The sequence below is a fragment of the Thermobia domestica genome, unplaced genomic scaffold (assembly GCF_964235325.1).
Source record: "Thermobia domestica unplaced genomic scaffold, izTheDome1.hap1.1 HAP1_SCAFFOLD_467, whole genome shotgun sequence".
In the NCBI taxonomy this organism is placed as follows: Eukaryota; Metazoa; Arthropoda; class Insecta; order Zygentoma; family Lepismatidae; genus Thermobia; species Thermobia domestica.
This window is the reverse complement of record NW_027656177.1, coordinates 129,734-146,074: the sequence shown is the minus strand read 5'-3', so window position 1 is coordinate 146,074 and position 16,341 is coordinate 129,734. Positions and strand designations below refer to the sequence as shown.

At 32.7% G+C, this 16,341-nt stretch overlaps 1 long non-coding RNA gene across 1 annotated transcript; it reads right to left on the bottom strand.

Annotated features, from left to right (window-relative positions):
- Positions 1-183: 183 nt before the first annotated feature.
- Positions 184-15,604, bottom strand: LOC145676908 (uncharacterized). Its single transcript, XR_014129521.1, has 3 exons — positions 15,541-15,604; positions 2,542-2,652; positions 184-373 (listed from the first exon to the last, which is right to left on the bottom strand). It is a non-coding gene; the product is annotated as an uncharacterized LOC145676908 (long non-coding RNA).
- Positions 15,605-16,341: the final 737 nt, after the last annotated feature.

Genomic DNA, 16,341 nt, shown 5'->3' with positions numbered 1-16,341 from the left:
CGTTTCTTCTCATAAATTCATATTAATTGTTACCAAATTAGTTCAAAGTTTAAATAAATGAAGAGAAAATTTCAGTGTCAAATTGGTAAATCGTTTATTTTTATTGTATGATTATTATTATTATTATTATTATTATTATTATTATTATTATTATTATTATTATTATTATTATTATTATTATTATTATTTTGTTCCTTTCTTTTGTTGAATGAATATATATTGAGGTTATTGGTAATTTAATTTGCATCCAATTCAACTTCAAAAATATTCTAATGATTCTCCATAATATATTCGTGCTTCTTCATTAATACTTTCCTTGGCCATTGGTGTTTGCGTCTAAAAGCTAACCAAACCTCTTTCGTCAACATATATGCTGAAAATATACAATACAAATAACGTTCAGAACATAATCAAAAGTTTCTCATTCCTTGTAAATGATCATGAGGTAAATAATATTTTTTTTAGTTAAAGTATTACATATATCGAATCACTTTAACCATATTTACATTAAAGAATTTCAATAAGTATCATTGATCCAATCGGTTTAATATTTTTTCTCATTTTACTCTAATGAAAGATAGTTCAGGTATAATAGGAAACATAACTCTCAATTACTAATGTTTCATTCAATATGTTTTGATTCTCATAAGAATAAACCAAGAAGAAGTATATTAAATATGAAGATTTAAAAAATAAATATCCGTAATGCAAGTATTTTGAAAGGAAATATTTATTTACGCTATACATAAATGTGCCTATCTACAAACAATAGAAAATCACATATGCATGTAAATAGTTAGACAATAGGAGAAACAACATTGGTGCAGATTTGATTCAAATTAGTTAGATATATTACTAAGAAGTTAAACATTGATCAGTCACTAAGTGATCATTGCAAATTTCTCAAATGGCTTGCTGATGATTGTCACATTTCTAGATTAACATTTTAATATATAAACTAAAAAGTAAAAACAAGGTAATATTTAAGCTAAAACTTATCTCTAATTAGGTCAAAAATAATTTTCATGTTTAATACTGTATACATAAAACAATAATTATACAATATGTTTAGTTCCTTAACTTTTTATGGTTTACTAGTTAGAACAAAGCGAAATCACTGGCTGGATCCCAGCTCACCAGATAGGTTTCGTAGTAAACGAACACCTTACACTTGGATTTTCTCAGGGTTCGCACATTTTCTCTCACTTTCTTCATTCTACCATTTTGTTCATTATCATCACCAGTTACTCTTAGCCTCGGAGAATAATCGTGAGACGTGCATACTAATAATAATAATGCCAAACCATTCTCCAATTATTACAAGTCAATAGACTTTTATTTACAATTTAAAATAGTTTGTAACAAGAATTTTAATAATGATCCAAAAAGAACTGGATCAAAAGATTGCGATCTTGACCAAAAAATTTAGAAATGATCAAAAAATGCATTAAAAGACTGCGATTTTGGGCAATAATTAGTTTACAGATCGGGGACCACTTTTTTTTTTTTTTTTTTTTTTTTTGAACGGCCCCTAAATCGAGTTTTCGTATTTTCTATGGAATAAGTACATCATGCTGGATCTTGTAATGGTGAACTTAAGTGATAGTTTGAGTTTGGCTACACTATATGTAGTTCTCCGGATATAAGGCATGCAAGAAAATTTCTGATTGAAATGTATGCGATCTTTTGATCGAAAAATCAGAATGAAATTTTTAATTTAATTTTCAGCGTTCACACATTTTAGTCTATAAATGACCTCTTCCGAACTTGTGTGTAACTCTAAAATTGATTTTTTTCATGAGAAAAATTTGAAGTTCAACACATTATGAAAAATTCATACCTCTCTTCTGGTTTCAACCAAAAACATAATTACGAAGTTCATTTTATAATGTTGATAATGAATGATGCCATTTATATGAGATGTTAAATTCAAAGTTCTCTCTTGAAAAACTTCGATTTTCGAGATCCAATACATATCCAAGCAGTCTAAATGACTGACGAGAAATGAAAGGATGTAAAGCGTTAGAGTAATGGTGAGAAAATTGAAGAAAAATATTAGAACACGATAGATAGATAGATAGATAGATAGATAGATAGATAGATAGATAGATAGATAGATAGATAGATAGATAGATAGATAGATAGATAGATAGATAGATAGATAGATAGATAGGTATAGATATAGATATAGATAAGCTGAATGTACAGGGTAAGTTGGTGAAGAACCTCTTTAGAAGTCGAAAAAGAGTGTAAAATAATGACACAAAAGTGAGTTGTGGAAGATAGGTAATAAGTTATCCTCAGAGGACTGGAATCAACGAGATAGGGTACAATGAGAGTTCCTACAGCAATAACTTGATTTGATTTTGAGTTTAACGTCCCTTTCAGCAGCGAGGCTATATGAGACCGATTCAATGAACGTTCAATGAAAAGTTCAGTATGACAACCAATAAAAATCGTTTGTCCTCCTAGTTAAACTAATACATCGACACTGGTATTGATAACTTGTGTGGTTAATAAGTTTAAATGCGATATACTCACCTATTTTAATATCCAATTTAGAACGGATACGATAACGATAACAACAACTCCCTCGCCGAAGATTGACTTTACGCCTACCATTGTTTTCGGAGGTAAATTGTTCACTGTTCTCTGTATTATGAAATAAAAATGTCAGTAAGAAACGTGCACATATTATTACATATTGCACAGAAATTCAAATCAATATTATAAATTGGACCTTTTCTAAAATATGCAAAAAAAAAAAAAAAAATACTTATGAATTAATTCATGCACAGATTTCTTTCCACGGTTTTCACAATTGAATAATATTTATTTAATAATTACGGACTTATTTATATTTACATCTTATCTCAAATTTACAGAACATTTGAATACTCAACCTCAAACTCTTTTTTGCCGTAGGGGCCGCGATGGCTTAGTGGTGGATCGTTCACCTCTGGTGCTAGGGGTCCCGGGTTCGATCCCAGCCCCCGCCAACTGTGCGTGAGTTTTCTCGGGATTCTCCCGTTTCCTCCCACTTTCTTCATTCCATCATTTCATTCATTACTCATCATCACCGTCTCCTTTAGCATCACCGGCATAACTCAAAGAAGATTTCTTGTGCCGTATTATGTAAGAGTGAGTAAATTTCAAGTTTGTTCAACTGAGAAATATTTCTAATTTATTATTAGTAGTAGTTGGTTCAACTCTACAGTAGTTTAGCGTCTCTTTCATCGCCAAGGCTATGTGAGACGTGGAGCTACGGATTGACATGGATATGAACATCGTACACCCCCAATGGGAATCGAATTTAGGTGTTCCCTGCCTAATAGGGAGCTTATCATAATCATGTTAGATCTCTTCAACACTGATAACTAGATTCTAAGGTTTGAATTATTGGAATCCCTAACTGTAGTAATGGTTATGGTTATGATTATGGCTATGGATGGCTGGAGGCTGTCTATCGACAAATATCAGAGTAAAACCTGTTAGCAAGTATTGCGAAGCGTTGCTTTTATCTTTTCAGCGTTCCAATAATAGGTTCCATTTCACCAATAGGTAACTCATATTTCAATGTTCCAATAATATCTAAATCATTATTCAAACTAGAAGTGGTATATTTACGGTTATAATCCATTGCCGAGTACAGAACAAAAACTGCACTATAACTTCAGCTATCAATTTCGATTTTCATAGATCAAAAACGGTAATAGATAGTAATAAGCTGTTTCTTTTGTGATCAACTTTTCATTTCAAAATCAGGTCCTGTCATCTCTCTTGATCCTCTATTAAAGCCGGAAGTAGTATAAATGAACCACGTTTTCAGCTTTAAACGTTTTTTTTAACTAGAACAAGAATTGGAATAAACAGAGAGAGAAGTTGTTTTCAAATTTATTTAGCGTTCCAAGGAAAATATTGTTTCGCGACCTTTATGCCTCTATTCAAATTAGAAGCGTTGGAAACATGGTATTTCCAGTTTTAACACTGGTCGACACAGCGAGAAAATGGCAATGGCTAACGAGAAGCAATTTCTTGATGTGAACTTAGTATCAGAGATCATATTTCATTCTCAAAATTACTCTCCTTATATGACTGGAAGTTTTAAGTTTCTAGTACTTCCACTTTCATTTTGAATATTCCTAGGTAGCAAAAACGGTAAGAAAAAGGAAGAAATGCCTTTTTTTATATTTATTAAGTCCTTCAAGAATAAGTTCGATCTGTAACCTGCTTCCTGTATTACAACTAAAAGTTTTAGATGAACTTCGCATAAGCATTCGCACTGCCTTATTTCCAGAATGTGAAATGAAACTCGCCAATTTATTTATGTACTAGCGATTTCGATGAAAAATAGTCATGAACAGTGCTGGATAATTACTTACGCTGGAAAAATGTGTTTAAAATTATGTTATTACATGTCAATGTTAAAGTTATCCATGTAAGATAGTTAGAACACTGGTAGTGCACTCAATAAGGCGCCTACCTACCAATCGGTCGGTCAAGGTTGGATCTACTTTTGTTCCAATAAGGTTCTAGGTTTCAACCAGTCTCTGTAAGCTGAATACATGAGGCAACCTGCAGGAAAAAGGCTATCAGAAAGTGGTGCTGTCCATATTATCCTCATTAAGAGGGGAAGTTGCAGAAGTGTTAGCTCTAACCTTATCCACAAATAGACCATCTGTGGTCTCCCGAAGTGAGAACGATCTTTACTTTCCCACATAAGTAAATTATTTCTATAGGCCTTTTGCCATTTTTCGGATAGCTTCATAATGCCATTGCTGTAGAACTTCTGTGGTTTATCGTCGATAAACTTGACCAAATGATTTTCAGCGGCGCTTCAGTCGGCGAATTTCTTTACCATCAAGAGAGTTTTGCATAGACCGAAACAAATCCTACTCAGACTGTGCATTATTTTATTCTATTTGAAGCGACTCATTACAGGCGATGAAAAATGGGTGAAATACGGGAATATCAAACGAAACCAATCATGGTCAAAGCCTGGTGACCCATCACAAACGACTTCAAAGCCTAGATCGTCGGCAAACAAGGTTATGTTGAGTATTTGGTGGGATGGGAAGGGAATTATCCATTATGAGCTGCAGCAACCTAACGAAACCATCCATTCGGTCCTGTATTGTGCACAACTCGACCGTTTGAACGAAGCAAACTCGGAAATGCGACCAGAATTGGCCAACAGAAAGGGAATTGTGTTCCATCATGACAATGCGCGGCCACACACATCATTGATGACTTGGAACAAATTGACGGAACTTTGTTGGGAAGTCTTAATGCATCCACCGTATAGCCCGGACCTTGCACCGTCTGACTACAATTTGTTTCGGTCTCTGCAAAACTCTCCTGATGGTAAAAAAAAATGGCTGACCGAAGCGCCGCCGAAAATCACTTGGCCAAGTTTTCCGACGATAAACCACAGAAGTCCTACAGCAATGGAATAGAAAGCTACCCGAAAAATCACAAAAGGTCATAGATAATAACGGTCAATATGTATTTGATTAAAATTGATTTTCAATTAAGAAAATTTTTGTTCAAAAATGTACCAAAACACCGCGGAAACTTTTTATATGTCCAATATTTATCCTTGCACTTCAGCAAGATCACTTTGTTTTTCTTTCCTCACCTACTTGAAAAGGTATTGCTTTATGTAGGAATGTTTCTTCTCGTCTCTCTCACTCACTTTAACTGTGCAATTCCAGTTTTCTGGGCCTTCGTCAGTTTTAATGTGTCTGCATACAATAAAGCTAACTCTAGTAGTTCGAAATAAAAAATGAAATTTTTAGTTTGATGTCCCACGCTATGACCGTTAGACTAAAAGAGACGTATGATTAATAAAAGTGAATGATTTTAAAATTATTTTCTTTCTCGTGCCAGGAATCGAACCTAGAGCCGCGTGCACTGACGCTACCAACTAGAGTAGCGAGGAGGGCTTTCAGAATTTCGAGACCAACACGCAAATAAGATTTTCCATTCATTACAATGTTGAATTTAAACTCTTCTAACTTATCCTTTGATAATTGTCGTGTAGATTTCGTAGTCTTACTAATCTTGGTTATACTTAGTGAATATATATGGTACACTATGTCTAGTTGGGCGAGAACCTTTACATATCAGGCAGCCTGCCTTTAGTCTTTGCCTTATTGTTTCGTATGAGCAGCCACACTCTATAGCTTTGTTTCGCAAGATGGATCTACTATATATTGTGTTGTTTCTCACGTATTTTATCAGTGCATCATCTTGAGTTGCAGTTGTTGCACTAAGGCTGCTGATCTCAACGAAAGTTAGTGTCACAATCCCAAACATTTGCGTACAGTTTGTTGATCACAACCAAGTGCTCATACGATTTTAGTTGCATTCTATGCTTGTGATGCATGACCAACAGTTTCACAAAGCAGCGCTACTATCAAAATCAAAATTCTATTTCCACCAAAAGTGGAAAGAGAATTTTGATTTTGATTCATCCGACTCTTCCCCCCCCCCCCGCCCCGAAGAATTAAAAAAGCTAACGACGCCAGTGGCTGAATGGGACTGACTTTAAGAAATGTACCGATTTTCATTAACACAGATATGGTCACCGTACATATACACTTCATCACATTGGCAGAAGATTTCTTGTTTTTTTACATTTCTTAACCTTTTTTATCCTTCAAAATTCTACTCCATGTTTAAAATCCTTTTTGAATTTTAAGCAAGCCGATGAAGGAAGAGGTTTCTTCCGAAAGCGCTATTTGTTACATGTAGAAGGAAACTCTACTGTTTATCTTTTACGGTGAGTATTAGCTTTTTTGCTTTTCCCATTAAAATCTCCTGAGTATACATACAGGGTGTTAATGAACTATACCGACAAACTTTAAGAGGTGATTTCTCACATCAAAATAAGAGAAAAGGTTCAAATGGACCTATGACGGAAAGTACATAGTTTTAGAGCTTGGGCTATCCAAAATAGAGAAAAAGTCAAATTTTAAGAGGCCCTATTTCGAATTCGAGAGACTGTGAAAGGTGGTCCTTATCAGCGTAAAGGAAGTCACGCATACACTATCAAAAATACATATCTCATCAATGTTCAATGGGTATACAGTTTATTTGCTGCAGAGTGAAATTCCCAGACATACCATTAATCGAATTTTGAGATATGCTCTGACTTTATGATTGGTCTAAAGTAGGCAAACGATAAGCCTTGATAGCAGTGAACAGGGAATCCTTTGGCGCGATATAGGAAGTGTTAAGGATCGTCAGCAGCATGGTTTCTCGTACTCGGGGAAAAAGCATGGTGGGATGTTTTCTTTCATGCTTAAAAGTGAAGAAATCGTGGAATATACCGTAACGAAATACATATCATCACACGTTGTTCTGAACACAAAGAAACATGGAGCTGCCTGTTCCTAATACTTCCGCCTTCCCTCCGAAGTATTGGATGTTCATTGTTGTCAATTTTTACCTCCTGCCTACTTTGGACACTACTTGAAATCAGGGTATATCTGAAAACTTTATTGAAAACATACCTGAGAATTACACCCTGTAGAGAATACCCTCTCCACCTACTGACAATTGATGAAATATGCACTTTTGGATAGTGTATGCGTGATTTCCTTTACGCTGATAAGAACCACCATCCACAGTTTCTGGAATTCGAAATAGGGCGTATTGAAATTTAGCTCTTGCGCGATTTTGGACAGCCCTAGCTCTGAAACTATGCACTTTTCACCATAGCTCGATATGAATTTTTGCTATTATTTTGATATAAGGAATCACCTCTTATAGTTTGTCAGTATAGTTAATTAACACTCTGTATATATATATATTAGACATAAAGGTTAAGTGAAACAAATGTACTTCGTAATATATGGAAATAATGTAACTTTTTTATTTCCTATGAATAGTTTATTAGTACATTTCCTACAACCTGTGATTCTAATTTTGCACAGCGTCAAAACCCACGTTTCAGCTCCAAATAATAATAATAATAACGTGATATATATCTTAATATGTAGTCTATGCATAATGATTATTAATGCTTTGACAATTCTGAAACATGATCTTCGGTTCAATTTTAGTATCTAAAAGTCTCGTTACTCTGGAAAAGTCTTACCTCTATAAAAGAAGCTTTCTCGGTACAGCCCCAATTATGTATTATTTAGAACTTCCGCATTCTCACATAATGTGTCCCATACTTTCCTTGCCTCTCTCCACTAAACTATGGCTTTCCCTAATTTAATTGTCATACTATCAACATTAGACGATATACCTAGGTGTATTGGTATCCTGAGATACTTCGTAAATTATGTACGTACAAACGGCAATAAATACGATTGTTCGTCTGGTAGTATTTACGGTTATAGCCAAAAGATGGCATACAATTCTACTTTCTTGAAGTCATAGTTCCTTTTTTCTTTTTCTATAATGTATTACTATGAAAATGAAATGAAATGAAATGAAATATTTGAGTTTTACGTCCCACGGTTATGCCGGTTAGGCTAAAGGAGACGGTGATGATGAGAGATGAATGAAATGGTGGAATGAAGAAAGTGGGAGGAAACGGGAGATACCCCGAGAAAACCCACGCACACGGTGTTTGTCCACCACAAAGTTCACTTGGCGCGGCTGGGATCGAACCCGGGACCCCAAGCACCAGAGGTGAACGCTCTACCATTGAGCCACCGCGGCCCCAATGTATTACTATGTGTGTAGTATCATCTATCATATTAACATTTCATGTAACATATATATAAAAAATAATATATATAAAATTGATTTTGATTATAACGGTGTAATGGGTAAAGTATACCACAATAATGGAACGGGCAGTATAGGGGGATTATAGTTATAGTGTACTGCCTGTCACATGAAGACCATTGCCCAAATGATTTATGACATTTTATTTAGATGTGACAGATAGTAAAATAAAAGAGATTGAATAAAAATAATAAGATTGCATAATGTAATTAATTAATATTTAGAATAAAAGAAACAATTACACATAAGTTAAATACACAAATAAAACACGAAAAGAAAGAAGCATATAGTAACTATAAAAGCATGTAGACTGCTAATAAATAATTTTAACTTGTTATACTCTACCACACATTAGTTATACTTTTTTTTTTTTTTTTGAGTTTATACTTAATGTCCTGACGACAGCTACTTAGAGACTTTATGTTGGAGCTTTGAATGGAACGAAGTGAATTTGAAATACTGGAAGCTGAATGAATGATTGTTGAAATGATTTTAAAAGAATGTATATTTGGTTTATATTTTTTTATATATTTGTAAATGTTTTTGTTTGTTACAACTAGTTGGCATTATATTTTTGAATTTTAGACTAGTTAAAAAATAGTTTTTTAATAAATATTATTGTTATGTATACAAATATAAAGGTTATTTTTGTTTTTTTGTATAGTTTTGGAAAATTTGTGTATTTGTTTATTAAAATATTCCCAGATATTTTGTTTTTAACTTTTTTTACAAGTTTTGTGTGTAAATTGTGTTAGTGAGTGTATGTGGTGATTTGTGTTAGTGATGTAACTTATTTTGATGTATGTAATAGATGGAATGTGATGTTTTAGGTAGGTTTTAGAATATTGAATTTTGATTATATTTTGCTTTGATTATTTGAGCATTAATTGAGTGTTGGCCTACCTTTTACTAAGTAGATTTAAAAAAAGCGGCGAAATATTCCAGCTCCCTTAATTTAGGAATATTTGGCTTTGCGCTATGGTATAATAATGATTAGGTGAACATAGGATTGAACGTTAGCCTTTTGCCCTTAAAAAAGATTTACATTGGCGGTGAAATATTCCTGCGGCTTTAATTTTTTGAAATATTTTACCGTGGGTTATTGTAAAATATTATTCCACCGACAAAAGAGGAAATACAAATATAATTGTTTGTGACGTTGAACTTTTTAAAAACGATACATATAGAATGTATGTTTTAATTTGAATTTTGTTAAGTGGAAATGTGAAGTATTGTATGTGGTTTGGAATTGATTATTTTAGGAAAATATTTATTGGGTAATAAATAGAATGAAGTTAAAAATGAATTAATGACCGAATTTGTCTGTAGCAAAATTTGGCGCCCTCAACCCGCCGAACAAAAATAATTAAATTTTGAACTAAGATTATTACCAAGAGCCTAAGGGGGTATATGACATAATATTAAAGTAGGTTAGCATTAAAGTATGTTACAAGATATTTTTAATAATAAAAGTATTAAATAAAGGATAGTAATTTGTTTAAAAATTAATAAAACGTAAATTTAATGATAAACCAACATAAAATTATTTAAGTGTAAATAAAAATGTGTAAGTAAATAATTAAATAATTAGAATAATTTAGTGAAAAAATTAGTATTATGACTAAGGAAATTTGAAATAAAATATTGAAATGTTAATGCAGTTGTGAAAATAGTAAAAATATGACCTTAAATAACATATTAACTATAAGTTTTGTAATGGAGACAGATTTTTAATAACTAAGAATTATGTGTCTATAGACTTTTAATATTGAATATTTTTTAAGCATTTGTTAACATTAATAGAACTTCATAAATTAGAATTGCGTTTGAATTGATATTTGGGTATAAGGAATGTTGGACGAGTTTATTTTGATGATTTTGTCATCAGACTTGTAAAGGTTTAGCTACATTTGAAATATTTTACACACTTTGCTGGAAACGTTTTTTTTTTAATTAGACATAACTTGTGTGCACTTACTGGGAGATAAGGTATATTGTTTGAGTTTGTATTATTGATACTATTAGATTTGAAAATGTACAGAAATATCTGATCTTTTTTATTTTTTTGTTGGAGATATTGTATGTAGTATATAATGCATGTATAAGGGCGGAAAATAAACTTGTTACTATGAATTTTACTGGGTTTAATATAACAAAAAAATATTTAAAACAGTGGTATGGAATGGGGATGCTTAAAGAAATAGTAATACAAAAAGAAAGACAGAGGCAACACATGATATTAGCTTGTGACATTTTACAATATAAATAGGCTGATGTGGCCAAAATTAGAATTTAAACAGACAAATAAATAAGACAGGGCATAGTACTAAAGGTTATATTAGTATTAGTATTAACAATTAAATTTGGTGCAGTAAATTTTTATAACATATATATATATATATATATATATATATATATATATATATATATATATATATATATATATATATATATATATATATATATATATATATATATATATATATATATATATATATATATATATATAAAATAATATAGGCCTATATAAAATTGATTTTGATTTATAACTTTGTAATGGGTAAAGTATACCACAATAATGGAATGGGTAGTATAGGGGGAATATAGTTATAGTGTATTGCCTGTCACATGGAGACCATTACCCAAATGATTTATAACATTTTATTTAGATGTAACAGATAGTAAAAAAATGAATAAAAATAATAAAATTGCATAACGTAATTAATTAATATTTGAAATAAAAGAAACAATTACACATAAGTTAAATACACAAATAAAACACGAAAGAAAGCATATAGTAACTATAAAAGCATGTAGACTGCTAATAAATAATTTTAACTTGTTATACTATACCATACATTAGTTATACTTTTTTTTTAGTTTATACTTAATGTCCTAACAACAGCTACTTAAAAACTTTATGTTAAAGCTTTGAATGGAACAAAGTGAATTTAAAATAGTGGAAGCTGAATGAATAATTGTTAAAATAATTTTAAAAAATGTATATTTGGTTTATAAAATTTATTTTTTTTATATTTGTAAATGCTTTTGTTTGTTACAACTAGTTGGCATTATATTTTTAAATTTTAAACTAGTTAAAAAATAGTTTTTTTAAATAAATATTATTGTTATGTATACAAATATAAAGGTTATTTTTTTTGTTTAGTTTTGAAAAAATTGTGTATTTGTTTATTAAAATATTGCCAAATATTTTGTTTTTAACTTTTTTTCAAACAATTGTAAAATTACAAATGCACATATTAAAATTAATTAGGTATTACGCTATAGCTTGTTATAAAAAATATTTTTTAGTTTACATAACCTTGGCCTCAGGTTATTTTTATTTTAAAACGCTTTAACTATTTGCACTAAAAATATTATTTTAATTGTTTATTTTATTTTATGTTAATAAAAAAACTTTATGCACTATTAAGTAATAATTCACTTATTATATAACACATGTACAAAAGTTACATTAGTGCTTATGTGATAAGGGTACGATCTTTATCACAGTACAATACATTGTGATTTTTTTTAAAGCTCACGAATTTCATTTGGGTCTAGAATTTCTAACTGAAGTCCGATTTTCATGTGGTTTGTACCAAATGATCGAGGAAGGGTGGAAGATTTATGAGAATATATTTACTGGTTTAAATTCATCCGAGGTAATATCGATCATGCCTCAAGAAAAATAGCAAATATTTGACAATGTACCTTACAATTGAAATGAGGTTTTGGATTTTTGAAGCAAAATTGCAGAATACAAATTAAGTGTAAGCGAGAATACAAATTAAGTGTTAGTAGTAACACCCATAAGTCACATGTTGAATAACTATAGCAAGTTTCTTGCGACAAACGACGTAGAGATTTCTTGGGTGACCTAAGGAGGCGATAACTAACATCTTCCATAAGACCGCATGCGGAGTCCTGTGCTTCCCTGTCTCACTCAGAAGCTATCCTGTTTCTTCCAATTTATTCACTAGATACCATATTATGTTCCTGTCTGGGGCAGAAAGTGAAACAAATTTGTTTTTAAATGCCCTTTGCATAGTAATAACAAATTCCGTTCTCCAAAACCTTTTAACGATAAAATCACATTACTTCCAAGAGTACACTATTCTCACTGTGTCCTAATCATAATCACACAGTAGCAGAGAACTGTACAACACAATTCCGAATACAACGGGCCAAGTTTCCTGTTTCTTATCGACATTGGCGAGGTTGTCATCTAACGAAGAAAACTCAAATCTCCATACCGCACTGCACTTCATTCCAATTATGAGGTACACTGGCGAATATTTGTCGGATTTCTTGAGGTGTGGTCTAGATGAATTTAAAAAAGTAAACATAGTCCCATAAATCTTCCATCCTTACTTGATCATTTACCACAAACCGCATGAAAATCGTACTTTAGTTGGAAATTCTAGACAGAAATGAAATCCGTAAGTTTTTTAAAAAATCACTCTGCACAAGAATTGGTGTTCAGTTCCTCATAGTTCACAGTAGCTCTAGTAGATGTCTCTACCATCGCTGCTCGACTGAGCCCAATAGATGGCGCTAACGTGCAGCAATTTGCAGACTTATTTGCAACTTTCAAACCGATTGTTTTCATTTAATTATTTCAAAATAGGACAAATCATGGTTTTTACCTGTAGTGTCCAGGAAGTCGTAGCTTTGCCTTACAGCTAATAACGTCAATAGTATTTGTAAAAGTTACAACTGCAATCAAGACGTGCATTTGATAATCAGGATTAAAATAGGACCCGTGCCAAAAAATTAAGTTAAAATTATAAATTCGTGAATTTTGAGATAATTGAAGCCAAATTGAAACTTGTAATATTACAGTCTTGTTCAAATTATCCTGGGCATCCATTTCTCTTTGATATGCTCTGTACTCTTACCTATGCTTGGAGTTAAACAAATGTAGATCTTCAACGGTCAATTGAGATCTTCAAGCGGAGGAATTGTTTTAGCATTTCTCTGTGTGCTGTTGACTGAACATAGACTTCTAAACCAAAACAGATGGCAACGATTTTGAACAATACTGTTCATGCAAACAGTGTTTCGCTCATTTACATACTTTTCCTTTATACTTTGTCCATATATTAGTTTAGAATATTCTGATTTTGCAAGAGAATTAACATATGTTCTCTTACTTCATAGTTTTATATTTTTGATTTACTGTTTCAGTGGTTGTTACTATGTAACTGAAATAATAGTTCTAACACGAATAGTCACTCAACTCGTGTTCCTTCCGAAATTAAGGACTCATTGTGTTGTCATCTACTGAGTGAATTTCTTTTTCTAATTTAATCATCAAAGTCAATGACTACAACAAATAATAATCGGCTTCTGTGAAGAGTTAAAATTAAGCTTGACCAAATCTTATAGACGTGCGAAGATACAAATTCAAGTGAAAAAACAAATGCAATTAGCATCATATGACCTTTGATGCTCAACGTCTACTAGATAATTGATTTCATGATACAAATATATATATATTTTGTAGTGATGGCCAGAACCGGTTCCTAATGGAATCGGTTTTCGGCTCTGAATGGATCCGGTTCTAGAAGATCCAGTTCCGGAACCGGTTTTCGAATCCAGGTTCGGAACCGGTTTTGTGGATCCAGGTTTGGAACCGATTTCCAAGATCCGGTTGCAGAACCGGGTTTTCGGACTCAGGTCTGGAACGGGTCCGGAACCGATCCTGAAAACCGGATCTGCAAGAACCGGTTCCGCCGGAACCAGAAATTTGTGGCCATCCCTACGATAAACTCGAGCTGCTGGCAGGCTGTGAACAGTGTTCTGGATGAAATGGTAGAAGCGACAGGCATACGCCCAGGCGGTGTCCGCTTGTCTCATTTGGCTAAAACTGGGTAACTGGCATACTCATTGGCTAAGCAGGCAAACTCATTTAGCTAAACACCCATTGGTGGACCAAAACTTTTTTTCTGGGTGCACAAGCGGGTCTGGGAAAGGAGGACACGTCCGGAGGAGGAAGGAGGAAGCGCGTGGTCTTCTTTGCGGTGTTTTGAAGGTGAACTTTGTGCTTCTTTACGGGTCTCTGGGGGTTTTCTGATCCAGGTGTGGAGCCGGTTCTTAAGATCCAGTTCTGGAACCGAGTTTTCTGATCCAGGTCTGAAACCGGGTTTTCGGATCCAGGTCTGGAACAGGTTCTGAAAACCGGATCTCCAAGAACCGGTTTCGGATCCGGAACTTTATGGTCATCCCTAATCTTTTGTACATTTTGTTATTATTGTTTTATATGTATTGATAAGTTCATATGAAAACCTCTTGCATCTATATCTGACGTAGAAATATATTTTTAGATTTCTGGTTCGCATTTTGAAATTTAATGCTGATGCAACTATTATAGAAACCTATTAGCCTATACTTCCCAAAAGTTGTCAATAATATTTCTTAATGGTTACTCTTGGTCGAAAAATTGTAATAGCTTTTTTCAAACCAGCGTTCTGAATAAGGTTTTTCCTGGGATTTCCCCTCACACCAGGCAAATACCAGGATAGTACAAAGAGTACTACAAAAGTTTTGCAATACGATGCAGAATAGTTACAATAGTTATGCAGAATTGAGATATATTATTTTACTCTTTTGAAGCATTGTATCTGTAAGTCGTAGATCCAATCACCAATAATTGTAATCCAATTAATAAAGTTCTAAAGTAGAATGAAAGAATAGAATAGTTGATCGGAGAAAATCAGAAACAAATATGTGTTCTCTAAAGTGTTGGATCATAAATCAAACAAAACAAATGTTGAATACTTTACTTACCTTTAACTTTCTCACAGACTTCCCGTAATACGTACGTGCAAAGTATCACTATGTACGCGTCCATCTGTTCTATTTATATAAAGGGACATTGCATGAATACAAGGAAAATGTCAACGTATATTCCAGAACTACAGTTTGCATGAATGAAATTGCAGTTCATGGTTATCAGGTCTAAAGTTCAGTTGTTTCAAATAGAGACGTTAATTGACCCCTATCAACCTAAGAACATTTTCCACAAACGCCTTCCTGCTTTCAATTAAAGTTTGAATCACTTTATGCGGGGGAACTCCCGCGAATGAAAACATCCTTTTAGTTTTATAAACTAAAAAACATCACTTCACTCCGATTAAAGATCTTAAGTTACATCGACAGTTTTATCCAAATGCTAAGAAGAAAGTGGGTAATCTTTCTTTCACGATAGTGTGATATTTCTATGTACGTAATATTGTTTAACTTCTGCATACAAATTTCGTTATTGTTATGCTGCATTAATGATATTAGACGGGAAAATTTTGTATTCCACGTACTTAATAATTCTACAAAATGATGTAGCTAACTTTTGCAATATTATTAAAGTACAAAGAAAAGTGTGTGAAAAAGATGAGAGATATACCAATGAATAGGTTCTCTTTTGAGTTTAAATCCTTATGTGTAATTTTCGAGAGTCACAGCAATATGGGAAAATGAGTAGTTAAGGTTTGATGGCTCTTGGAAAGTAAGGCTGTGTAATAAAATACTGAAGAAATGCACACCAGACAAGTACAGAATGATCTTAAAAGTTTCAGAGCTTTATCTATCTAT